The sequence below is a fragment of the Callorhinus ursinus genome, unplaced genomic scaffold (genome assembly GCF_003265705.2).
Source record: "Callorhinus ursinus isolate GAN/ISIS: 27379988/994484 unplaced genomic scaffold, GSC_fseal_2.0 scaffold129, whole genome shotgun sequence".
NCBI classification, from domain to species: Eukaryota; Metazoa; Chordata; class Mammalia; order Carnivora; family Otariidae; genus Callorhinus; species Callorhinus ursinus.
In genome coordinates this window covers 621,062-648,124 of record NW_027397191.1, presented here as the reverse complement: position 1 = coordinate 648,124, position 27,063 = coordinate 621,062, and the positions used below count along the sequence as shown (strand labels likewise).

Sequence of the window (27,063 nt, the reverse complement as noted above, 5' to 3'; positions counted from 1 at the left end):
TCCCAAGACACTGGGATCATGACCTGAGCCGAAGACTCTGGCCCAACCAACTGAGCCACCCAGGCGCCCAATTATTTAGAATTTTTCTGCATGAGACTTATGTCTATTCTTCCCATGTATTTAGTCTTCATTAATTTTATCAATATGGATCACATATTTATTTTATATTTCGGGTTATATCTCAATACATTGCTCAAATTGCTACAGCTTTGGCCATTGGGAGCTCTTTCAGTTGCCTGCCATGTCACTTTGAATACATTCCCATCATGTGTTGTCTTAGAGTACTTCCTTACTGTCTGGTACTATAAAATGCTCCAAGATTATCTTGTATATTCCCTTCCTTAATCCTAAAATCGGCCATTTCCTCAGAAAGCCCAGGTTCCTTTTATTGGAGACCAGTCTTAGAAATCAAGACTTGAGTATGAGGTTTGCTCACAGTCCTTGGGACGTCAATGCTTCTAGACCCTCTGAGTTGAGAGAGCAAATATATGTGTGTTGCCTGGTTTTGGTGTGAGGGTAATGCTGGCCTCATAGGATAAGTTAGGAAGTTTTTCTGCTTCTTATAATTTTCTAGAGGAAGTTGTAGAAGATGGGTATGAGTTTGTTAAGTATTTTGTAGAATTTACAAGTGTAGCCAGTGGCGTCTGCTGCTTTATGCTTTGGGAAAGTATTAATTATTGATTCAATTTCTTTAATTGAAATAGTTATTCAGATTATCTCTTTATCCATATCTGAATTTTGTTAGTTTGTTCTTTTAAGGAATTGGTCCATTTCATCTAGTTTATCAAATTCATGGTCCAGATTTGTTCATAGTACCCTTTTATTATCCATTTAAAGTCCCTGAGGTCAGTGCTCATGACCCCTCTTTCATTTCTGATATTGGCAACTTGTGTCCTCTCTCTCTGTCTTTCTGTCTAGTCTGGCTAGAAGTTTGTCAGTTTTATTTATTCAGCCTTTGATTTCATTAATCTTTCTTGATTGTTTTCCTGCCTTCAATTTCCTTGATTTATACTTTAATTTGTCTTTTCTACTGCTTGCTTTTAGCCTATAAATATTTAAATTTATAATCTGGATCCACATTTTATTTTATTTAAAGATTTATTCTCTATCTATTTATTTATTTATTTTAGAGAGAGAGCACAATTGGGAGGGGGCAGAGGGAGAAGGAGAGAATCTCAAGCAGAGAGCATGGAGTCTGACATGGGACTCGATCTCACGACCCTGAGATCATGACCTGAGCTGAAACCAAGAGTCAGTTGCTTAACCAACTGTACCACCCAGGCATCCCTGGATTCACATTTTAAATGATTGGATCTCTCTCTTAGTTTGGTCTGTTTAATTTGTCAATGAGTATTTAGGTTCAGTTGAATTTTCTTACTGAGAATGTTTCCATGTTACTTCCTCTTTTAAATTCTTATAGTGTAACTCATGAAATTGATGCTAAATGATTTCATTGCACATCTTTATTGTATATAGAAAATGCCATCACAGGGTGGCTGAGTGGTACAGTCGGTTAAGTGCCCGACTCTTGGTTTCGGCTCAGGTCATGAGATCAAGCTCCACGTCGGGCTTTGTGCTCAGTGGGGTATCTGCTTGAGATTCTCTCCCTCTGCCTCTGTCCCTCCCCCTGCTCTCTCTCTAAAATAAATAAATAAACCTTTAAAAAAAAAAGAAAGAAAACCCATTGCCACAAATGTCCTTTGTTATCTTGTTCAATGTTTTGAATCTTAATTTAAACTTGTCTGCTGCTATATTTGGACTCTTTTATTATTATTATTATTATTATTATTATTATTATTATTTTGCATATGTTTGATGTGCCTTTGAAACCATTTAATGTCAACCTTTCTGTGTCACTTTGTTGAAAAACTAAAGAGAATTCTTGGAAAGTTACTAGTTTAACATTTTACCTCTGCTCTTAACCTCAACATATCTACTCTACCTGCCAGAGCTAACTGTTGAAACAAGCAGATGGATGGCTTGAGTGAGACTTCAGGCTCTCTTAGATATCCAGGTCAGGGTGCGTTGAGGGCTTTGTCCCTGGAAGTCAGCAAAATGAGAAAAACAGTCCTTCGACCCCTGGAGCTGATCCTGAAAAGATGTCAATTCTACTCTTTAATACCCAGATATAAATTTCTTGGAGCCCACATCCATACGTTGGGAGTGTCTCCACACTGCAACTGGAGTGATATTTACAGATGCATTATTATCATGTTATCCCTGTGCATATAGCATTTCAATGGCTTTCTGTTATACTTGAAATATAAGCTCCTTACTTGTCTTCTGACTCCTGTGCGATGTGATTCCTACCTACTCCCCCAACGTCACCTCTCTTGCCACTGAACCCATACTACCTGTGTCCAAGTTCTTTGATAGGTAAACCTTTTTCCCACCTCCTCTTCTTGAAACTTATTTTTCTCTAAAACTGTACTCATTTTCTCTCTGCTTCTGTAGTTGAATAATGCCACCTCATCCTTTAAATCAACAATTTAATTCCCTTAATCATAATGTCTCAGCCCACACCTACACCTTATTACAACTTATACTTCGTAGTCATAGCTTTTATACCAAGCAGTTATAGGACTTATGAAGAGAACTCACAGAGTCAGAACAGGATGGTGTTTAAGAAGGTGGACTCTGGATCCAGGTGGCCTGGAGTCAAACACAACTCTGCCACCTAGTTGGGGGATCACAGCATACTTAACCTTTCTATGCCACGTTCTTTCATTTGTAAAAATATCAGTAAGAGGAACTAAATCATATATTTCTGGTGAGGATTAAACAATATATGAAGAGCCTCAAACAGTTCCTGGCATGCAGTACATTCATATGTTAGCTATTAGTACTATTGTTGTTATGGCAAATTGTACCTATGGATTTGTATGTGAATTTGTGCTTACTGTTTTCTCCCCCACTGGCCTAGTAGTTTTCAGAGAGCAGAGAACGTGATAATTACCCTGCACTGTGTCTTCAGCAGTGTTTAATAAATTAACATTTGCTTAATTACTTAATTAACATTAAACATGAAATAATTTTGGCTTTCCAACATCATTAATATCCTGCAAGATAACATTTATGAGACTATGTGAGGTGAAAAGTTGTGGACGGTAACAAGGATGAAATTACTGGAGATTTTCTACTTAACACCAAATAATGTACTCAATCTCATAAGAAGTTATTAATTTATAACACTCGCTTTCAGCTATTAAACCGGAAGGACTAATACAGTCAGTACCTTTCAGGAGTATGGTGGAGATACAGTTCTGTCAGTTATACCTGAGTACAATCCTGCGGCTGCTTCAGAAACTGTAAAGGAATTGGGATAAAATACAATTTGACTTCAAAATGTGAAACATAGAGTTTAAAAACTCCCACTTACTAAGACTGATTACTTCCTACAACCAGAAACATTTATGACATTTAGAGGGGCGCTGTTACAAAGAAGACACAGAAGAAACCCATGAATCAATAGCAAGCTGCTTTACATCCTCACTGTGACTGACTAATCTCAGAATATACCAAACTGTTGAATTGTGTGGGGAACACTAAAGCCATAATTTTCTGTCCCTGCCTTAAACTGGGCCCAGACACACTTTCCACTCCCCATTTTATTTTATTTTTTGTTGTTGTTTAGTTTTTATTTCGTAGTCATAAATCTAATTCTGCAATCCAGCTAGACTTGCAGAGGAGTAAGGAAAATAAGGAGCCCATAGAACTGCAGCAAGATGGGGCACCTGGGTGGCTCAGATGGTTAAGCATCTGCCTTCGGATCGGGTCATGGTCCCGGGATCCTGGGATCGAGCCCCACATCGGACTCCCACCTCAGCGAGGAGCCTGCTTCTCCCTCTCCCTCTGCCTCTCTCCCTGCTCATGCTCTTTCTCTCTGTATCTCTGCGTCTCAGATGAATAAATAAAAATCTTTAAAAAAAAAAGAACTGCAACAAGAGAGCACAGAGATCATAGGATGTTTTGAGCAGATGGGGGTGCAGGGGTGCTCTCCTGAGCTACAGAAGGAATAGTCTGGTGGTTAAGAAAAAACACAAGTCAAATTTATCAGGTTTGTCCACAGTCAGCAATGGTGGTCTTCTTGCTGGTCTTGCCATTGCTGGACCCAAAGAGCTCCATGGCATCCACAATAGTCCTGCCCCCCTCACCTTGCCAGAGACCACACTTGCCATCACACTCAGTCTTGGCAGTGCAGATGGAAAACTGAACCGTTCACGTTGGGTCCAGCATTTGCCATGGACGAGACGCCAAGACCCATATGCTTCAGGATGAGAGTCTCATCATTAAACTTCTCCCCACACATGGAGTTACTGCCAGTGCCATTGTGGCGGGTGAAGACACCACCCTGGCACATAAATCCCGAAATAATCTTGTGAAAGCAGGAAACTTATAACCAAATCCTTTCTCCCCAGGGCTCAGAACACAGAAGTCTTCTTTTCCTTTTTTTTAAAGATTTTATTTATTTATTTGACAGAAAGAGCATGAGCAGGGGGGAGGGAAAGAGGCAGAGGGACAAGCAGACTCCCTGCTGAGTGTGGAGCCCCATGTGGAGCTCGATCCCAGGACCCTGAGGTCATGCCCTGAGCCAAAGGCAGATGTTTCACTGACTGAGCCCTGCAGGCGCCCCGAGCACAAGTTTTCTGCTGTCTTTGGAATTTGTCTGCAAACCGCTGGAGAGAGACACAGCCCATGGGCTCACCCTCCACAGTGATGTCAACGGACGTGGTGGGGTTGACCATGGCTGGGCGCCGCTGGTGACTCCTGAGCAGCGGCATCTGCAAGGCTCCAATCCCTATTTTAAACAACATTAAGCAATAATAACTTAGCTACTTGTTCCAGGAAATATCAATTGAATGGCTCACTTATCAAGATTTCCTTCAAGTCTTTGGCCTTGCTGTGCCCACCAACCCAAAGCTACTATTTTTAAGCTCTGCCCAAACTCAACCAATTCTCTGTCTTGCAAGGTTCACTTCATAATCACTCATCCCAGGTCTGAAAACCTTATAAATATCCTTCCTTAAATTTTCCCTTTGGAGACACCAATAGTGCTGTCGAGAATTTTCCATTTCTGGGGTGGGTGTGATAAACTCAGCTTTGCTTGATCAACAACTGTGTATGGTGGTCTTTGGGGAATTTGACAATCAATAGATACAGTGTAAGTTTTTGGTGGACATACACGTTTATTCTTATTGAATATATGCCTAGGAATGAAATTTGAGGTCAAAGAATAGGCAGATGATATATTGTCAAGTAATGGCCTCTTCCCTAAATCCATGTCTCATAGTCCCCCCACACATCAGCTGTGTGAGTAGCTTTGGCCAATGGGACATTGCAAACATGACATAAGGAGAAATTTGAAAAGGGATTGTCCTCTTGGAACACTGATGCCAGGTAAAGTTAGTATATTAAAGTTAGTATATACCCTATTGTATTGCCACATTAATGTAATAGAAACTGACAAACAGCTTTCCGAATGGTTGTACCATTGCAACACTCCCTCTAGCTGTGTAGAGTTCGAGTTTCTCCACATCCTCACCAACGCTTGGTGTTGTCTCCTTTGGGGTTTTAGCCATATTTACATATTTTAGCAATATGTAAGGACATATTGCACTTTTTTGGATGAGTACTGAGTTGAGCATCTTTTTATATGTTTGTCAGCCATTTGGATCTCTTTTTGTGAAGTTCTTGTTCAAGTTAATTGCCCATTTAAAAATTTTGATATTTTTCTTTTTAGGATTGATGCTGGAGTTCTTTATAGGTTCAGAATAGGAGTCTTTTTATCAGGTATATAGAAGGTAAGTATTTTCTCCAGTACTCGGTAGCCTGCCCTTTGATGTTCTCAACAGTGTCTTTTGATAATCAGAAGTTTTGATGAATTCTAACTTATTTTTTTCATATATTGTTAGTATTTTTTGTGTCCTGTTGGAATCCTCGTTTACCAAGTCCATGAAGACGTTTTTCTGTGTACTTTTTTCCAAGCTTGTGGTAGTTTGTCTCCATGATGTTCACCAATCTCTTCCCTATGCATACATCATGCCATTCCCCTAATAATAGAAAGAATGTATTCTTCCTTTCCCTCTTGAATCTGGATTGGTGGCCTCATGACTCACCTGACCGATAGAATGCTGTGAAAGTAGACATTCTGGAACTTCGGAGTTTTGGTCATAAAAAGTTTAAAGCTTCTACCATGGTTTTTTAGAACACTCACATTAGAGGAAGCCAGCAAGCACGTTAGAAGTCTAACTACCCTGAGACTACTTGGTGGAGAAGGAGTGCTCCCAGTAGGCACCCAGGTATTTCAAACATCACAAAGCACCAGGTATGTAAGTGAAAGAGCATATTGAATACTTTATTCCCAAAAGATGCTATAAGAAGAAGAGATGAGGCCCCAGACTTATGGCCCCATCTGAGCTGTGACAGCTGTTTTCCCCTTTAGAAGCCATCCTTGCTGAGGACCCAGACATCATAGAGCAGAAATGAGTGTTCCTGGAAGTCCTCTTTCTGAACCAAAACTGACAAGTGGCTGTGGCCCAGGGCTACTCTAGAGTGGTGTCGCATTTAGGGTGGGTTATTACTGGGTTATTAGTGGTATCACCTTTTATATTTGTTACTGTATTCTCGTTGAACCTGAGGGAAAGTTAAGGCAAGGCCTATTGCGTCTCTCCACTGGACTTACAAAGTCTGGTATTTCTATCCTTTTTCATAGAACTGATACTATACTAATAAAGATAATATAGTGTGAGCTTTCAAGAAAAGAAGACTTTCCTCAAAAATGTACAGCTCCTAGGGTGCCTGAGTGGTTCAGTTGGTTAAGCATCTGACTCTTGATTTCGGTTCAGGTTGTGATCTCAGGATTGTGAGACTGAGCCCTGCCTCAGGCTCTCTGCTCCGCGGGGAGTCTGCTTCTCTCTCTCCTACCTCTCCCCCGTTCATGCTCTCTCTCTAAAATAAATAAGCAAATCTTTTAAAAACTGTACAGTTCCTCAAACAAAGGTAATATTTATTTTTCCTCAAATAATTCAGGAAGTTTTTAGGGCTCAAATATTTCTAATGATTAGTTTAGTCTGACTGTATTCTTTCACTGAAATGACTATTATGATATGATCATGTTAGAATGTTTGCTATCAGTCAATATTATGAGAGGCACTTATCATAGTTCAGCTTACAGAATTTTTATGTTGAGAATTAATACAGGAAAATCAAGGCACCTAGGTGGCTCAGTCGGTTAAGTGTCTGCTTTCAGCACAGGTCATGATCCCAGGGTCTTATAGAGTCTTGCATCGGGCTCCCTGTTCTGCAGGGAGTCTGCTGCTTCCTCTGCCCCTCTACCCACTCATTCTCTCAATCTCTCTCTCAAATAAATAAATAAAAACTTAAAAAAAAACAGGAAAATCAAATTAGCTAACGTCATTACTCTTAAATAATATTAGCAAAGTTTATAGACTTAAGTATAGACTCAAAGTGGAAATAACTTGGCAATACTGTTGAATCTTTCCAAAACCATTTTAGGGCAATTCAACCATTTGTTCAGAGTTTTGATGACTTAAAGGAGGAAGAGTCAAAATCTGGGAGTTACCCCTGTTCAGCCGAAGGATGCTATGTATTTCCCCATCTACGGATGCGTTCTGACCATGAAGCCAAACAGCTGCACACCCTGGAGGCTGTGGGTCCAGAGTCAGCCCTCCATCCTGGGCTAGCCCACTGTTCCCTGACCAGTACTATCAGCCCCCCTCACTGGCTGCTCTTCTCAACCACCTACACTTTGAAACATCCACACAATCGTCTTGCTTTTCATAGTTAAAGCAAACACTTACATTAATGCAAACACAGTATCAATAACTGTTTAAGCCAACTCCATTAGATTTGTAGAATAATTCATATTTCACAGCTAAATAACCTAGGAATCAAAGAGATTAAGTAGCATAAGCAAGGATACACATTTAAAATATGATGGAGCTGGGATTCAATTCTAACTTTCAGTAACTAAATGGTCTATACTCTTTCCACTGCTCTGTAGTGAAGGAAAATAAAAGTTAAAGACTAGAAGGGAAAGAAAAGGGGTATTTTCTGAGATCCAGGGCAAAATCTGGATGCTAACAATTACTATATACACCATGAGAAATTAATGACAAGAGTGAATTCAGAAGGAGAAACGTTTTCTTAATTTCTGGGGCATCTTAAAATTTCATGGAAACCTGTATCCAGGCTTTGAAAAGGATATCACTGCATACAAATGAGGAATCACACTGAGGTGTTTACTCTATGTTAACTGGAAGTAAAATAAAAACTTAAAAAAATAAAAAATAAATAAACTGAGGTGTTTAAGGATTAGACAGTTTAATCATAAGATGTTTGGGGCGCCTGGGTGGCTCAGTTGTTAAGCGTCTGCCTTCGGCTCAGGTCATGATCCCAGGGTCCTGGATCGCGCCCCGCATCGGGCTGCCTGCTCGGCAGGAAGCCTGGTTCTCCCTCTCCCACTCCCCCTGCTTGTGTTCCCTCTCTCGCTGTGTCTCTCTCTGTCAAATAAATAAATCTTTAAAAAAAATCATAAGATGTTTGAATCAAATATAAAATTAATTCCATCTGGACTGATCATTTGCATTGATTTGAAAGTAACTTCTGGGCATAATGTGTAGATTATACTTCTAAGTCAGAAAATGTTATGATGAAATCTTTATACAGTTGACTCTTGAACAACACAGGTTTGACCTGTGTGAGTTCACTTACACACGGATTTCTTTCGATAAATACATACAAATGTATTTTCTCTTCCTTACAATTTTCTTAAATAACATTTTCTTTTCTCTAGCTTACTTGATTGTGAGGATAAGTTTAAAATACATGTAACGTACAAAATACGTGCTAATGGACTATCTATGTTATTAGTAAGGCTTCTGGTCAGCAGTAGACTATTAGTAGTCAGCCTTTAGGAGAGTCAAAAATTATACGCAGATTTTCAACTCCATCAGGATGTCAGTGCTCCTAAGCCCCCCATTGTTCAAGGTTCCACTGTATTTATTCACAGTCTTAGAGGGTTTCTGCACCAACGTGACCAGAAATTTTCACCTGTGTATCCCAATAGATCAATAATTACTCCCTTGATGCAATTAATTTGGTTGGCCTCAAAGAATTAGGGCTAGAGGTAATATTTTACATGAGATTCAGGATCCTACTGGTAGAATACATTTCAAATATATATGATTTGCAGTTATAACCAACATTCATCAGCAAATGAATGCAATAAATTTGTTATTTTGCCAAAATAGGTCAAGCAACATTTTTATTCACCTGTACAAGAATAAACATATCATCTGTGTCATTTTTTAAGCAAAATTTGATGAAATTAAAGGGAGATATAGTCAATTTCACAGTCATAGCTGGATACTTTAACATTCATATTAGTTGATTTCTCAGCAGTTGACATAACTAGGCAAAAAAAAAAATCAGTAAAGACACAGATGTTCTGAACACTATCAACCATGTTAACCTAATTGATACTGATGTCACAGGCCACCTTTGTCAGAAAACTGTCCCAAGAACATAACCACAGCTTGTTTTCAGCACAGCAACTTATAGCAGGCAGTCTCCAGGAATAAGACAGGCCTCCGCCTTACAGAACCTTCAAACCTGCTCAACAGACACCTTCCTTTCCAGCAACACTTGTCAAAAGAAATGACAGACCTTAGTGGGCACATTGTCTGGTGGGTGGTGACCATCAGAACTTTCACAAAGGCACCTGTGTGAAGTCCCTAAGAAATCATCTAACAATTTTCAAAGGAATTCAACATTTTTGTTATCTTAGGTTTTGTTTGATGTCATAGAATAATGAAGTTTCTCATTTTACTTTTCTATGACTGTTTCTACTGGGACTCTTTAGATAACATTTTTAAAGAAGTCTGCCATACTCCCCTAACATAGGGCATAGTTTGTATGGCAATAACTCTAGTTAATGCATTAAAAATTACGGCAGAAAAAATATGGTAGAAAAATTATGATAGAGATAGATTGTTGCTTTTCAGATAGCCAATCAATTCTGGACTTTCAGAAACTATCAATTATGCAAAGCAAAATAATTTTTTTTCTTCAAAAAGAGAATAGTGGCTTTTTTAACAAAAAGTCAGAAGGAAGTTATTTTTTATGCTTAAAAAGTAAGTAAATTTTTTAATTTAAATTTTCTTATCAATTGCAACTGTGATATTTAATTTCACACAGAATGGATATGAATAGCTATGTCTTTGTGGAGTTTTGTGAGCCCTCCTCAAGTTGATAAATATTATTTTTAATAAGCATCCTAATAATGAGTGATATTCTCATATTATAGATTCATTCCTTTGAATGGCTATTTTTTTAAATGATCCCCTAAGACAATAAAATACTGAAGTGAAAAGAAGTTTGAATTTATCTTTTTTTTAAACACTTCTAAAGAGAGTAAAAACAGGACCAACAGAAGAATTGCTTTGGTACCAGAGTAGAGACAGAGTAATGAGTTTGTTGTGAAAAATCCTGAGCATATCTTCAGGGAGTATGTCAGGAATGAAAGGACAATCATATATGATAAAAAAAATTCATATAATTTATAATAGGTGTATGACACTCATTCCACATTCACATTTGTTCTGCTTTACCTCTATAAATTACTTCAGATAGATGTTAAACCTCTCGAAGCAAAATAAACCTTTTTCTTTTTGATTCTGTCTTAAGAATACTCCCTAGAAATTATGTCAAGACAGGAGTGCCTGGGTGGCTCAGTCAGTTACGTGCTGACCCCTGATTTCAGCTCAGGTCATGATCTCAGGGTCCTGAGATTAGGTATAAGATTCTTTCTCCCTCTGGGGATGCCTGGGTGGCTCAATTGCTTAAGGAGGTCATGATCCCAGTGTCCTGGGATTGAGCCCCCCCCCGCCCCCCGCATGGGGCTCCTTGCTCAGCAGGGAGCCTGCTTCTCCCTCTGCCTGCTGCCCCCCCAAGCTTGTGTGCTCTCTCTGACAAATAAATAAATAAAATCTTTAAAAAAAAAGATTCTTTCTCCCTCTGCCCCTCCCCCTGCTTGTGCTCTCTCTCTCAAATGAATAAATAAAATCTTTTTAAAAAATGGGAAATGAGTAACAAGGAATAATGAAATGGGGACTTCAAAGGCATTATACAGAAGAAAATCATTTTAATGAGGAGGGGAGAAATACCTTTCTTAGGTCAATCTGAAGAGGTTTAAAATTCTGAACTGTTGTTACCGTAATAGCCTCTAAGCCATGGCGGAATTCATAGTAATTCCCCTCGAGTTTATGACTCATATGTCGGAAAAGAAAAGGTTTTGTCCCCTAAAAGTTGGGGATGACTTTTGATACACATAGAGATTCCTCAATGGCTTTTTTCCCTCTCTTTTCATAGAGTTTACATTGAATTAAGAAAAAAATTATAAAACATTTGACAGCAAATGTAAACTCAGACTCCATATTGTGATAGACCCACTTGTAATCTTGAAGAACAGACAGAATTAGTGCATCAATTAAAGTGAAGGACTGATTTCTGGGTGTAATCAGTTAAGATTAATAATCATCCCAAGCTATTACTGATTACTTACTATCTACAAGGCATTTTAATAACAACTTAATACCTGAAATGGTGCTAAAAAGGATTAAATAAATAATAGTCTTATGATCAAGGAATTTATAGACTAATAGGAGACATATTAATATAATACTATTAACTAGAAAAACTGTCATTTCAGTGTACAAACATGCAATTAGTTAAAAGAAGAGACAGAGCATTTTTAAATCAAAGAGACTCAGATAATTTTACAAATATTATGTGAATGTAAGCTAACAACTGGAGCACGGGAAAGATTTGGACAGGGGATTTGCATGAGCACTGTGGAAATGGGTGATGTCATGGTATTAACAGTTAAAGAAAAATGAGTGAGTTTCTGAATGGTAGAATTCTCTTATAACAGGGCTGGGGCTGATTATTAGGTACCCTGCACATGCATTGTGCACTCAGTAGCAAAAGCAGTGCTATTCAGTGGATAACAGCAAAGGTTCAGACTTGTACACACCACTTCTGAACCCCACTTATCTTCTGTGTGACCTGCATTAACTTACAAAGGGTCTATAAACCATAGTTTTGTCATTTTAAAAGACAGGATGAAAATACCTACATCCTTTCATCAAGAGGCTTGAGGCTGTATACTTAGTTTTAGAACATAAATAAGATACACGGTTAACTTTGTAGGGGAAAATGTATCCTTCAGTAGAAAATTATGCATTACCAGATTCTGATCCTGTGTAAATTATATATTATATATTATTATTAATTGTAAATTATACATAAATTGAGAGGAATGCAAAATAACTCTTGTCAATGACATGTGAATTCAGTTCTGTCAGGTAGAAATGGAATTGGCTTCTCTCCCCACAGCAGATGAAGAATTTTCTTGTCTCCTTTTGCACATTCATTCCAACATTTCTTCACTTTTTATAAATTTGTGCCTTTTGACTTCTTTTTATTTTTTTATTTTTATAGACTTTTTTTTAAAGATTTTATTTATTTAATTGACAGTGAAAGAGACACAGCAAGAGAGGAAACACAAGCAGGTGGAGTGGGAGAGGGAGAAGCAGGCTTCCCGCTGAGCAGGGAGCCTGATGCGGGGCTCAACCCCAGGACCCTGGGATCATGACCTGAACCAAAGGCAGTCACTAAGCTGACTGAGCCACCCTGGGGCCCCAAGATTTTATTTTTTTAAGTAATGTCTACACCCAACATGGGACTGGAACTCACAACCCTGAGATGGAGAATTTCAGGCTACCCCAACTGAGCCAGCCAGGAGCCCCTTGACTTTTTTTTTTTTAACTGGTTGTTAAGTTTGCCTGATTCCTTCACTAACAGAGTTGAATAAAATCTTTAACACATGTTTATTTTATATCTCCATGAAAATCATTTCACTGTTCTTCTAAGACTTAATTCTTTTTACTAAATATAATTTTGCTGAGATAGATCCATATTACTCGTGGCTATGGTTGGTTCCTATTGATTCTGGATACACTTCAGGGTATTTATCCATATTTTTAAAAAACCCAAGGGTTTGACTCATGGGCTAATTCTATTATAAGCACAAAGTAAATGGCAGTATTTGAAAAAAAAAATCATCTAGGACTGCATAACTTAGCACATTGTTGCTCCTGCTCACGGTTGCCTCCCCAAAACCTTTTTCAGCGCCCCCTTTACCTCTTTATTCCTTAAGGTGTATATGAGTGGGTTCAACATGGGAGTTGCCAGGTTGTAGAAGAGGGTGAGAAACTTGCCTTGGTCCTGGGAGGAGCTGTTTCCTGGCTGCTGTACATGTAGATGATGCTCCCATCGAACAGGGAGACCACGGTGAGGTGGGACCTGCAAGTATTGAGCGCCTTCCGGCGCCCAGCCGCGGACTCGATCTGCAGCACTGTTGCAGCGAGAATAAGAGCGAGGGGTAGCAGGACGATGAGAATGGCGAAGGGAAAGACCAGCACGTCCACTGCACGGGCGTCCACACAGGCGAGCCTGATCAGTGCTGGCGTTTCGCAGAGGAAGTGGTTGACCCAGCGCCGGCCACATCGGGAAGGAATCATTGTGAGTGGGGACATGATGAAGGCATTGACCAGTCCGCTGCCCCAGGCCACGGCCACCAGTTGTAAACACAGCTGGGAGTGCATAATGACCAGGTAGTGCAGGGGCTTAGCGATCGAAGGCCGTCACAGTCAGGAGGATGCGCTCGAAGCTCCCCACAGGAAGGAAGGAGAGAAGCTGGACCACACAGCCAGCTGGCTGATAGTCTTGTCAGGGCCCCAGAGGCTCACCAGCATCTGTGGGAAACAGCTCGTACTGAAGCAGAGATCTAGAAAGGAAAGATTGGCCAGAAAGAAGTACATCGGGGTATGAAGTCGAATGTTTAATATCCACACAAGGATTATGGTTGAATTTCCCAACACAGCCACTGAATATAGGGTAAAATTTACTATGAAGAGCACCAGCTCCAGCTTGGGACGATCAGAGAAGCCCGCCAAGATAAAACCATACTCTGAGCTGTCATTGGATTTTTCCATTGTCTTCCTTTCACATCATCTGTGTACCTGGTAAGAATAAAATGAATACTTGATCTATATTTTCTGAAAACCAATGAATGTCAGGAATTTTAAGGAACAGATAAGCCATCAAAGTCTAGCAACCCATCCTATATTGGGATAGCTTCTGCCCAGCCATTTAAGCCATTCATCATTTGTTCAAGCATGTAACAAATTATTTCACTGTTGGAAAATTCCAACTTATAATCATCATCCTTTTACTACATAGGAATTTTCTTCCTCATTCATAAGGCAAAATATTTCAACTTTATTGAATATACATCATATCTAATCTCTCTTCATATGGCAACCATTTAAATATTTTAAGCTAAAAACTAAATTTTCTTTAGGCCAAGATGTTTAGTTTTCCACAACGATTCTTCCTATAACAAGGCCATCAATTCTGTTATCACCTTATAACCATCTTCCACATTCCCTGAATGTTGACAATGACTTTCTGGAACTCTGACAACCAGGGCTGAGTTCAGTATCCAGGATATGATTTGAAAAACACAAAGTACAGGGAAACTACTGCTATCATGACCTGGATATTATATTCTTTTTTTTCCAAATATTTTATTTGGGAGACAGCACAAGCAGGGGCAGGGGCAGAGGGAGAAGCGTGCTCCCCACTGAGGGCAGAGCCTGATCTGGAGCTCAAAACCCTGAGATCATGACCTGAGCTGAAGTCAGATGCTCAGCTGACTGAGCCACCCCCGCGTCTCTGGATATTATATTCTTATCAAGGTGCTATAAGTCTGTAGCTACTTCATAGTGTCAGTGTTACCTTTTTACTTAGGTTATAATCGGATCTACTAAATATGTACTTATCCAATGAAATGCTGTCAAATCTGACCTCTTTCATTCACTTTTTGAAAGAAAAAGATTTCTGTAGCATAGAATCCCAGGATCGGGGAAGATATTCTGTCCAGTAATAAAATGGCAACTTTGGGTATATTTGTCTTCTGGTAGTCTTTTAGAAACATTGAAACAACGTGATTAGCTTTCGGAAGAAAGGTGCATAGCAATAGAGATGAATATGGAGAGAGAAGGAAGGAGACTGTGGTGCATAATTTTAAAAAGTAAACTGAAGATTGACTCTGATATGGCTAAGAAGGATAAAGAGAGCTGGAGTCATAATTGGAATAGAGGCTCTTAGGATAATAATGACCAAAGAAAGAAGAACAAGTATGAAAATAGCAGAATAGCAGAAGGAAATAAATGTAATTCAGACCCTTTGTCATGTTGATTCTTTGATGATAGAAGCAAAAATAACAAGACTAAAATTATTAAGTGGACATGCTAAAATATCTACTCTGCTGTGTGATCTAGAGAATCCTGAGCTGCTTCAATTAATCATAATATATTCAAGTAGTAACCTGGGAAAAAATAAAGGCAGAGTAGAACACAAATTGTTGTCATGAATATTTTAATTTTCAAATAAAAAACTTATCTTCAGTGAAAACTTCTCATCTTCAAAGTTCTTATAGTAAATTTATTTTCCACAGTCAAATACATTATACCAAAGTAAAAGAAAGAAAGTTTTCTTAACTTTCTCTAATCATTTAGGCTTACCTGGCTTTAACTTTCCCAAGGGATTTAGAGTTAACACATAGTAATGTTTTTCCTTCAGGTTGGGATTTGGTCCCTGGGATTTTATGGAAGATGGTGCAGTTAATATAAGTAGAAAATAACAATAGGGTGATGTGAGACAAATGCACCAGAAATCATATAGAAGTGGTTACAAGGGTCTCAACTTGCACATCAAGCCCTGAACTGATTTCAAACGTTAGATTCTAGTTTCTTCCTCAAGAGTTGTAAAAGCTGTGTGATTATTCCAATGATTTGACTGAAGTGATAGAGTAATGATATATCCCCACCTCAGAGGAAAAGTAAAATGGAGTAATTCCCATAGGGTAGTTAAATTATAAAGAAAAGAGACAACTGTAATAGAAAAATAGCATTAGCATTCTTCCCTGTCTGCCCACCATTTGGGCCAAATACCCAGCCTTCAGGAGGCTTTTAGGAGCCTTCAACCAAAACCCCAAGGCAAAGACTTCCTGTTGGCCCCAGAAGATAACCAACACAGATGCGAATGCTCTTATAGACCCAGATAGAAAACATGGAAGACTAATTTCTCAGCATCGAAGATGGTGCCTAGAGGTTGACATAACACGTTTCCTTGTTGAGATCACAGGGACTGCATACTCCTACGGGTAATTAGCAGGGCTGCGGGAAGAGACTAGAAGAATATATTCTTAGGGGAAATCTTGGAATAACACCAGATGATTCAAAACTCTTAGATTCTTTTCTTGGTTTCCCTCTGGGGTCATATCCTCAAAATTTGATCTTTTATTTTTGTGGTTAACTATTTCTGGTGTTTGGTGAGGTGAAAAGTTCAAGTTTGGCAATGTAGTGCAAATATGGATAGCTTTTGAACACCTCTTTATCCCTGAAATGAGATTTAGTCTGTTTTCTGAGGAAAAAATTTTAAATTCTAATTTCTTTCTTAATATAACTTTCAAAAGGATAACACAAAAGAGTGTGTCAAGTTTCTCTTTGTTACTTGATTTGTAACTTTTATTTTGACTTAGATTGGTTAAAGTTCCTGGAATATTGTAAACATAAAATAAATACTAGGAATTTGATTGATTGATGTTCTTTAAATTATATTCAAACAAAAAGAAATGGAAACCACACTGACTACCCTTTGGAGAAGGTAAAATTGCCCCCAAGGAACTCAAATGATCCCATCATCTCTTGCAACCAGTGAAATCAAGGACTAGAGACATTCTTCTCAGAATGATGATAGCCTAAGAGTAATCATAAATCATATTCACTGATGTGACACATTCCAGCTTACAGGTTTTCCCCAGACTGATGTTATTTGAAACTCATGACCAACCCTTAAGAACCCACTTCCAAAGCAAAACATACATATAAATTATCTGGGTTTAAAATGGTATTTTATAGTTATGAAAATAATAATGAAGTAAAAAAAAAAAGTAGGAACCAAGCATTACAGCCAAAGGACCAACTGCAATGATTAATGAGTCCTCAGATAAAGCTTGCTAATCATTTTTGAAAACAGCACAATACCTACAACACCTATTTGGAACAAAGCAAATATTTTTGGTATCAAAGGGGATTTGCTAACAAGCTTTTTCAGATAAGGATTACACTTGCCTGGATAAAACAATGGGAAAAGGATGAGATAAAATGTAGTGAAATTATAATTCATATGATCCCAAAATACATAAAACTTTTTCAACCTCGTTTATAATTAAATAAATACAAATTAAAACAATGAGATATTTTCAGTTTGGTAATATCCTATCAGTGAGGATATGAGAAGTTGGCACTCATATGTTCTACGTGGGAATGTAAATCAGGCTTAAATTTTTGGAGGATAGTTACCAAATTTAAATTTGGCAAATCCACAGTCTTTGACCCACTAATTCTAATTCCTGGAATTAATTATTTGGATTTCTTCCATAGGTATGTAAAGATATATGTAATCTATATTCTATAATCTCTCTATATATAATAGAGATATATATTAGATATATAAGAGAGAGATATCCTATAATCTCTATATCAGTTACGTTGTGGCTAAAAAAGGAAACAGACTAAATGTCCATTGACTGAATAATCATTAAATAAATGTTTGCACAGTTGTGAAATAAATAACATTTAAAAATCACACAATGTGGTGTGTGTGTGTGTTGATATTGGTATTGATACAGAACTGATATGAAATTCATATGGAAACAAAAATGAAAGATATAAAGTATATTTCAGGTATATTATATATTAAATATTTTAAATATATTTAAGTATATTGACCATATAAGATTATATTAAATATAAATTCTATTTTAAAACATGTTAAAATTAATAAAATTATTAAAATAGTTATGTTAAATATATAAAATATATTAAACTTAATTTTCAAAATTTCAGATATAGTGCATTCTTACTTCTATGTTTACATAAATATGCAATATGTTTGGAGGAGATGAATTTTCAATCTTCATCTTTTTCAAATTAAAAAGATGTTAACATATAACTACATAGAAATGTAACATATAACCATGATTATGTTACTTGAAACATTTAAAAGAGTTAAATAAAATTTTGGAAGTGAATAAAAATAATTCAGCTTGAGTTTAATATTTAGGTTTGACTCCAGAACAATCTTAACCTCACAAAGAATATATATCTTTGCATCTCACTTCTAAAGCACGAACGTTATTGGGATTGGCTACATGCATATTTTATAGAGCCCATGATTCCACACCGACTGAGAGCACTCCAGTGCTCAGTCTTCTGATCCACAGTAATGTAGTGGTGTAATTACATTCAGCACTCCATCATTTCCTCACACCACCCGGGAATCTGGTAGGAGATAAATGATTTTGCCTCTTTCACAAACTGACATTTAGGTAGAGAAAACAAATATTTTTCAAAATCAAATCAGGAAAAATGATTTGTAGCACTGAGACCAAATCGCAATTCAGCTGATAAAATCCAGCACAGTTTCCACTAGATACTTGCCTGATCCCTCTAAATTAGACTTCACTCTGATTCTGTGGGCTCAGATGGAACCTGTAAACATAACATTACCACAAGTATTTTTGTATAAACTACTAGTCTTTTAAAAGAAAAAAAATTAGCTCAATTTTCTTCTTTTTTCAAGGTAATAGTATGAATAAGTATAGAAGAAACCAGATATAATAATACATTGTTTTCTACCTTTAAATATTTTACAGTTCTTTTTTTTTAAAGATTTTATTTATTTGACAGAGAGAGCACAAGCAGGGGGAGTGCCAGGCAGAGGGACAAGCAGGCTCCCCACTGAGCAGAGAGCCCGATATGTAGGACTTGATCGGGGGACCCTGGGATCATGACCTGAGCCCAAGGCAGATGCTTAACCGACTGAGCCACCCAGGCACCCTTTACAGTTCTTTATATGAACATAAAGCTAATGAATCTAAATAACTAAGAAGAAAATGCAGGGTTTTGAGTCTTTTGTTTTTTTCTATTTGCCCTGTCTTCTAAGTGAAAAGAAAATATGAGTGCCTATTATTTCACTGAAAAGTGATTCATTTGCCCTGACAGTTATGTTCTACAGGATATGAGAAGGAAAGATGGAATTATAGACTGGAAAAACTGAAGAATGAGAAATGTTTGGATCTGTTGAAAAAAGCAGTTTTTCTTAGATCATTTTTGCTCTCTGGTAAAACTGAAATATGGCTACATTTACTCATGTGATTCCCTCTGGGTAACTGTGGAGAATCTTAAGAGGTTTTTGGATGATGAGGTCCATGAGCAATATTTAAAACTAGAGCAGGCAGGAGAGCAATTTTCAACTTCTGCAGTTTTTATAAAAGTTGGAAGAAAGAACAGGACCCTGGAGAGCTCATTACAAAGCTCCTTAGACTAGGCGGCTGATGACAATGATCTCATCTTCTCCACGTCCACAGGGATCGGCTCTTGGAGAGTAGAACTGATTTCCATGTTCTCCCCATGCTGCATGCAGCTATTAAAAAGTTTCCAATGAGTTTCATTATAATTCACAGAATGGAGCAATCTCTAGGGTTATCTGCCTTAAAGGAGAAACAGTCAATTAGGAACTGATTGCCGTGGAGAGCTAACTTGAATCAGCCCCTCTCACCATTGGGTTCCCTTAGCTGTATAGTTGCTGCTCAGAGCTACTCCGGAGCCCTGGGGATTTGTTCAACAGTGTTATTCACACTTGACCTTTCAAACAAAACACCAAATCTCAACTTTCCCAATATAACTGGAATAATCATCCCCTCACTTCTGGATGGCATTTTGTTGAGCAGGGGTTTAGTAGGAGTATCTAGGAAAGCTGTTCTCTGTCAGTGACTTTTTGTTGTTCTATACTTACTCTTCAGCAATAATTCCCATAAAAACGTGTAAGACAAGATTACTCTGGGAATGCAATAAACTTACTTAACAACATTCGCAGTCATTGTGAAAGACACATGGTGTATAAATAAATTTTATGCATCTGCCCTTAAGGATCTCACAATCCTGAGGAAGGTAAGAATGAGGAAGTTATAACATTCTATAACTATAACATATAGTTATAGTTTTATATATATAACTATAACTATTCTATTCAAGACAGAAAAAAAGGATAAACGTTGGTTTATTGATTCTATTGTATTGTTAATTGCTCATTATTTTCCCACTCTACCATATCTCCCTTCCCTTTATTTTTTTCTTAAAGATTTTATTTATTTGAGAGAGAGAGCACATGAGTGGGGGAGGGTCAGAGGGAGAAGCAGACTCCCTGCTGAGCAGGGAGCCCGACGCGGGACTCAATCCCGGTACTCGATCCTGGGACTCCAGGATCATGACCTGAGCTGAAGGCAGTCGCTTTAATCAACTGAGCCACGCAGGCGCCCCTTATCTTTCTTCCCTTTAGGTATTGTATTCACTGCTGCATTCCCAATGCCTAGCAAAGTGTTAGCAGTGACTCAAAAAATGATATGTAAATATATCAGTTAATCTCCAAAGTGATAGTAAATATAATGTGTTGAAGACCTGCTGTCTTTTACAGGGAACATTTTGCAACAACAACAACAACAACAACAAAACACAGGTAATTTTCAATAGAACGGATTCAAAATGATGACATCTGTATCATCTTTTTTCTTCATGCATTTCCATTTACTATACATAAATATTTCTGTTTATTGACAACTATATACATGTAGTTAAATAATAAAAATAATAAGTGGGAGCAGGTGATATATAGCAAAATTGAAGATTCACATATGTAATGTTCCAGAAATTACATATCTATAGAAAAACTTGCACATAGGCCCAAGAGATTGATACAATGTTCAATACAGCTTTATATGTAACAGCAGATAATTGGAGAGCACCTAACTAAATAGCAACTGGAGATTAGTACACGGTTGTCCATTCATGCAAAGGAAGATACTACAATATAGAAAACGAATCAAAATGGATGAATCTCACATGACATTAAATGAAAGTGAAGAAAGTTTGGCACTGGTGAAGCAATCATGCTGGGACTTATGAGCCATGTTAACAGTTTAAACTTTACAATAATGGCAATGGAGGGTTTGGGGCAAGAGTGAGTTAGTGCCACGGTTTCAACTAAAGTATGACATTAATAGATAAAGAAGATGTGAGATAGATATAGATATAGATATAGATATAAAATGGGACATTGTTCACCCATCAAAAGAATGAAATCTTGCCATTTTCAAAGATGTGGATAGAGCTAGAGTGTATCATGCTAAGTGAAGTAAGTCAGAGAAGGACAAATACCATATGATTTCACTCATGTAGAATCTAAGAAACGAAACAAATGAGCAAAGAACAAAAAGAGAGAGGCAAATCAAGAAACATATATTCTTAACTCTGGAGAACAGGGTTACCAGAAATGGGGGGTGGGTGTGTTGGGTGAAACAGATACTGGGCATGAAGGAGGGCACTTGTGATGAGCACAGGGTGTTATATGTAAGTGTTGAATCACTATACTGTACACTTGAAATTAATATTCTACTGTATGTTAACTAACTGGAACTTAAATAAAAACTTTAAAAACGGGGCACCTGGGTAGTTTAATTGGTTGGGTGCCCGACTTTTGATTTCAGCTCAGGTCTTGATCAGGGTTGTGTGTTCGGGCCCTATGATGGGGCTCCATGCTAGGGGTGACGCCTACTTAAAAAAATATAAAGAAATAACTTTAAAAAAACACTTAAAAATAAATGAATGAATGGATAAATAAATAAAATCTTAAAAAACAGAACGTATGCCATTAATAAACATGTTTCGGTATGAGCAGTCTCACTGGTGTTGGAATGAATGTGAGGGGAACAAGCTTAGAGGCCAAGGGAGAAATTAAGACATTGTTGTAGTTACACGGTGAGTGATAGAAGTAGGAAGTAAACACAAATTCAAGAATATGGATATTGAAGAGAAGAAACTGACAGGATCATTTATTGCATGCAAACAATGAGAAAAAGGGCTGACTCGTGGCTGCTATTTGAAATTCTGGTTTGACCAACCGAATCCTCTCTATAATCTCAGTTTCAAACATCTCTTTCACAAATAACACCTCTTATTTTTCCAGCTGACTTTGTCTTGAAATCTGATTCTAATTATCCTTCAACCATCCAATCCTTTGGTCTATCTTTTTTTTCTCCTTCCTATCCTCTTTCTTAGCCAAAATTTGCAATATCAAAACTTTGGTTATGTTCAACTCTCTATCAACCGCCTACCTCTCCTAATGCAGCTCAGTATGACTGGAGAAAACTCTATTTTGTTTCAAATCCACAAGCACATACCTCAAGTAAACCCTCAGTGCCGCTGGGCGGCTGTGCCCTACGTCGTCAGTCCTGTGCTTCCCACTGGCACATCTCCTAGTTCCTCAAGCTACCAGCACCTCCTCGTTCACTCTCACTGTCACTTTATGAACTTTGCACCTAGTTCTCCTGAGAAAATCAGAAGAAACCTTTACAGACTCTTCTTTAGTGACCTCTTCTACCACCTGCCGACATCACTCCCCACAGTATCCTCTGCCACCCCGCCTATTACCACAAAAGAACACTCATCGTCAGAGCAAAACCAGACCCTCCATCAGTTCAGCATGTCCCACTCTGCCTCATCTTCTCAGGGGTAGAACTCCAGAAATTTGCCCATCCTTCTGGATCATCAAGTTCTCACTTTTTACCATATCATTGCCAAGAGGAAACAAATATACCATTAATTCTAACATCTTTAAAAAAACTTGGTTAACCCCACTTTCCCTACCAGGTACATTTTTATATAACTTATTCCTCTTCACAGAAAATTTTCTCAAAGAAACTCTATTTCTCCTATTCTTTTTCAAACCTACTCTAGTCTGGCATTTGACCCGACCACTATACAGAAACAGCTTTTGTCAATACCCCAAATTGCCTCCAGTTTGCCAAATACAAATTTTTAATCCTTATTTGACCTAGTGTCCTCTCTCTCCTCATTACACTTTCTTCGGGTGACTAGTTCTAGCAATGAGTATCAGGTGCATGTCGTAGGGGGCGGAGAGATCGGTTTATAGGTCTCTAAATCGCAAGGACGTAAGAGACACAGATGCACACTACATGGAGGGTCTACACTTTTGGCTGGTTGCGAGGAACAACATGGCCTTTGAAGATGTCTCTTTCTTGGAGGGGTTGAGTGTGTTTTTGCATGTGTGCAGGAAGGGGAAAAAAAAACCAAGTGTTTGGTGATGATAAGAGTGAATGATAGTCATTGTAAGTGCCATTTATCAACTGTTTCCATTTCTCATACCTTCTGTATCCGTATGCTAAGATTGTATTTCCCTGTCCCCTTAAATGAAGAGATGACCACGTGACTTGATTTGGTCAAACAAATGTGAGCAGAAGTATCATTTGTCCCTTCTAGGAAGAAGCACTAAAACCCCAGAACAGGTCCCCGCTGCTGGGCTGATCATGAAAGCACAACTCAGCATGAAATCTCTGCTCTGTTTTGTCCCAGAGTGACTTTGATAAACAGGTCCCATAAGGGCCTTCACTGGATACCTAGTACTAAAGAGAGTAAACTTTTGTTGTGTTAAGTTACTGTGGTTTTGGTTTGTTTATCATCTCAGCACAACATAGACCACCTTGACTGGAACACCCTCCCGGCCTCCGTCCCAGCTGACCACACCTGTCTTGTTCCTCAAAGAGCTGCTCATTCATGCTTTTGACTCTCAGCAACTACTCTACCTCTAACCTCTGACTAGCATTGTTCCCTCAGATGTGCTCTCGGTTAGTGTGCATGCAACCCCTTCAAGACCTTTGCTCAAATCTCACCTTCTACATGAGGCTTACCCTGAATATGCCATTTCCTATTGACACCCCCCCTCAGCATTCCCAAATTCTCCAGATCCTTTTGTTATATAATGATCACCTTCTTGTATATTTTTTAAGTTATTAGGTGTAATGTTTATTTTATGTAGTCTTTGATAGAATGCAAATCCTGCAAAGGCAGAGATTTTTGTCTATTTTGTTTACTCATGTATCTCAAATTCTATAATAGTCCATGGAGTTTGGTAGCTATCCAATAAATATTTGCTAAACAAATTGAAAAAACAAACATAAGTACGTGTGCAAGTAATTAATAGGATTTTAGTGTAAGCTATGTAGAATCTAATATTCTGAAGTTCATCAAAAGTAGGAATATTTAAAAAAAAGAAAACACCGAGCTCATGGATACAGAGAACAGATTGGTGGCGGGGGTCAGGGGTGGACAGGTGAAATGAATGAAGGGGGCCAGAGGTACAAACTTCTAATTATAAGATAGATGATGTGAGGTGTCTTGTACAGCACGATGACTCTAGTTAATAATACTGTATTCCATATTTGGGAGTTGCTGAGAGAGTGGATCTCAAAAGTTCTTATCATAAGAAAAAAAAACTTACTGTAAGAAAAAAGTTTGTAACTTTGTATGATGACAGATGTTAACTAGGCCTATTGTGATGATCACTTTGCACTGGATACAAATAATCATTATGTTGTATACCTGAAACTAATATAATGTTACAGGTCGATTATACCTCAGTAAAAAAAGAAGAAGAAATACCTACAGGCTATATCTACAGGTGTGAAATTAAGAAAAAGAGACCTGGACTGAAGACATATATGTATATAATCTTCCTTATCAACTGACTTTTTCTTTATTTTATCGCCATCTAATCATTAACATCATTACCACCTCCACCATTCACAGAGTCCCATTCCTTGAGCTTGCATAGTTCAGTCATTCTTATAGACATTGAATTTTTTTTAAATTACTGAAGTAAAATGCTTATCAGGTGTTAGGAGAAGCAGATAGTTAGAAGATGAACACTTGGCTTCATGGAGCTGATAATATAGAACATGGAGAATACATGTAGTTCTTTTATTTTTTTTTAAAGATTTTATTTATTTATTTGACAGAGAGAGCACAGACAGGAGGAGCAGTAGAAGGAGAGGGAGAAGCAGACTCCCCAGTGAGCAGGGAGCCCGATGCGGGGCTCGATCCCAGGACCCTGGGATCATGACCTGAGCTGAAGGCAGACGCTTAACCGACTGAGCCACCCAGGTGCCCTCTTTTAGTTCTTTTATTGATCCTAATTCATCATGAAGAGTTCTCAAGTAATTACTGCTTACAAGACAATATCTCTCAATGGTTGTTTGGCATAAAATAGTTTATAGCTGAGCTCTCTGGGACAAGTAGAACACAGCTCTAATTATGTGGATTGCAGAATGATATTTTGGTGGGCTGGGGGAAGACTATGAAGGACAGACCATACATCTTGGTTGGCACCAGAGAACAGATACAAGTAACAAGGGTCACTGGGAAGAATGCAATCATCCAATTTAAAAATGGGCAGAGGGCCTGAATAGACATTTTTCCAAAGAAGACATCCAACTGACCAATGGACACATGAAAAGAGGCTCAACATCACTCAACATCAGGAAAATGCAATTGAAAACCACAATGAGATACTACGTCATGCCTGTTAGAATGGCTAAAATCAAGAAGACAAGAAACAAGAAGTGTTGACAAGGATATGGAGAAAAAAGAACCCTCATGCACTGTTGGTGAGAATATAAATTGGTGCAGCCACTGTGGGAAACATTATGGGGGTTCCTCAAAAAGTTAGAAATACCACATGACCCAATAATTCCACTATTGGGTATTTACGCAGGGAAAATGAAAACGCTAACTCAGTAAGATACATGCACCCTTATGTTTATTGCAGCATTATTTACAACAGCCAAGACATGGAAGCAAACTATGTGTCTACCAATAGATGAATAGATAAGGAAAATGTGATATATATGCACAACGGAATATTACACAGTCATAAAAAAGGATGAGATTGTGCCATTTGAGGCAATATGGCTGGACTGGAAGGGTATTATGCTAGATGAAATAAATCAGACTGAGAAAGACAAATACCATATGATTACATTTATAAATGGAATCTTAAAGTTGAATAAACAAATAAAAAGCAGAATCAGAACTATGAATACAGAGAACAAACTGCTGTTTGCCAGAGGGGAGGGGCTGAGGGGCTGGGCAAAATGGGAGAGGGGGAGAGGGAAATAGAGGCCTGGGGGGGGGGGCAGAGCAAGATGGCGGAGGAGTAGTAGACCTAGATTTCCTCTGGTCTCAGAAATTCAGCTGAATAGGGATCAAACCATTCTGAACACCTACGAACTCAACAGGAGATCAAAGAGGAGAGTAGCAACAACTCTCTGAACAGAGAAGCGACCCCTTACTGGAAGGTAGGACGTGCGGAGAAGTGAATCCGAGGCGATATTCGGGAGGATAGACGGCGGGGGAGGGGCCTCCGTCGGCCGCTTCTGGCAAGTGCTAGAGCCGCGGAGCACAAAATCGGACCTTTTAGAAGTCGGCTCCGCTGAGGGACGTCGCTGCAGTGGCTAAGCAGGGGTGGAATCCTCGTGGGACAGTGTGGTCTCAGGACCCTTGGGGTCACAGAAAGACCGGGGATGCCTGAGTGCAGCAGAGCTCCCAGGTATCGGAGCGGGGAAGCCGGCTGCAGAGACGGAGCCAAGGCGCGGGCTCTCAGCTCGGGGTGGCCATAAACTGTGATCCGCGGCCCAGTCGGGCCACGGCTGCTCCAGCAGGGACCCAACAGGTGGCAGATCCAGGGAGACTCCCCTTCCTTCCCGGGGAGGAAAGGCGCGGGAGCGCACCGCAGGGATCTGCTGGGTTTGGAGACTCCACACGGGGTTGGGTGCCAGAGATAGAAACGCTCGGTCACAGGCCGGGTGAGCACGGAGTGTGGCCGGAGACTGGGGACAAGGGAGTGACTGCTTTTCTCTGGGGGCGCACTGAGGAGCGGGGCCCCGAGTTCTCAGCTCCTCCGGGTGGAGATTGGGAGGCCACCATTTTTGCCCTGGTC

The 27,063-nt window shown here is 38.8% G+C and overlaps 1 long non-coding RNA gene and 1 pseudogene across 1 annotated transcript in view; one reads left to right on the top strand and one right to left on the bottom strand.

The window, feature by feature from the left end:
- Positions 1-6,224: 6,224 nt before the first annotated feature.
- Positions 6,225-27,063, top strand: part of LOC141371922 (uncharacterized) — a 51,189-nt gene continuing 30,350 nt past the window's right edge. Inside the window, exon 1 of the long non-coding RNA XR_012377270.1 lies at positions 6,225-6,329. This is a non-coding gene — a long non-coding RNA (uncharacterized lncRNA). The remainder of the gene's footprint in view (positions 6,330-27,063) is intronic.
- LOC112838223 (putative olfactory receptor 2W6) lies at positions 13,183-14,078 on the bottom strand (annotated as a pseudogene).